The following is a 687-nucleotide window of genomic DNA, read 5'->3' as shown; positions in this document are numbered from 1 at the left end:
TCTTCTTTTTGATGTTAATTTTGTTTTTAATCTTTATTTAGGGTGGGGGTCTTGCTTATGTTGATGGCAATGGTATTCATACCAAGAATAGCAATATTAGTATTAACGGCCAATGTATGACTTTTTCTTATCTGACATAGAGTGCGAAACTGATCTAATAGATACCATCGTGGATTCTGGAGTTCGGCTATCCTGGGTTCGCATCCCACTCGCATTTTATTGTGAGTTGGTTTTCAATAATGTTGAGAACAATATGAACCTGCAGTTCCCCTCCCACTTCGTAGATGTGACATCTTTTGTTTGATTAATCGTATACAAGCAATCGTTTCTGATTTGTAGATTATCCTCGGGAAAGGGTCGCTACATCTTTAAACAGATAAACTGAACCCAACAATGTTCGCTCGTCTCGGTAGCAACGACTAACCGTACTACTAGATCAGCGTCGGCTTCTGCTTCTGACGACACCGCTGCCACTACGGCAGCGACTGCTGCTAATGCTACACACTGTTGATGGCACCGACCAAACACACAGCCACCCCCACCATGCCGCCGCTGCCGCCACTACCTGTTCGATCTCTGTAAGAACGACTTCAACCACCAGCACAATGTACAATAATAATACCAAAGATTGCATGCTGGAATCTATGAAAGCCTACACGTTTTTTTAAAAGTCTACCTTCAGAATAG

The 687-nt window shown here is 42.6% G+C and overlaps 1 protein-coding gene across 2 annotated transcripts in view; it reads left to right on the top strand.

The window, feature by feature from the left end:
• Positions 1–473: 473 nt before the first annotated feature.
• Positions 474–687, top strand: part of LOC145268547 (uncharacterized) — a 997,234-nt gene continuing 997,020 nt past the window's right edge. Inside the window, exon 1 of one of the 2 annotated variants that reach the window (XM_080124031.1) lies at positions 474–687. This exon is cut by the window's right edge and continues 947 nt beyond it. The gene's annotated coding sequence lies outside the window, so the exon portion shown is untranslated. The other variant, XM_080124030.1, reaches the window with a different exon arrangement.

The sequence above is a fragment of the Euprymna scolopes genome, chromosome 4 (genome assembly GCF_053919585.1).
Source record: "Euprymna scolopes isolate OS-2025 chromosome 4, ASM5391958v1, whole genome shotgun sequence".
Lineage (NCBI taxonomy): Eukaryota > Metazoa > Mollusca > Cephalopoda > Sepiida > Sepiolidae > Euprymna > Euprymna scolopes.
The sequence above is the reverse complement of the archived record's forward strand: the minus strand, read 5'-3'. Positions and strand labels throughout refer to the sequence as shown.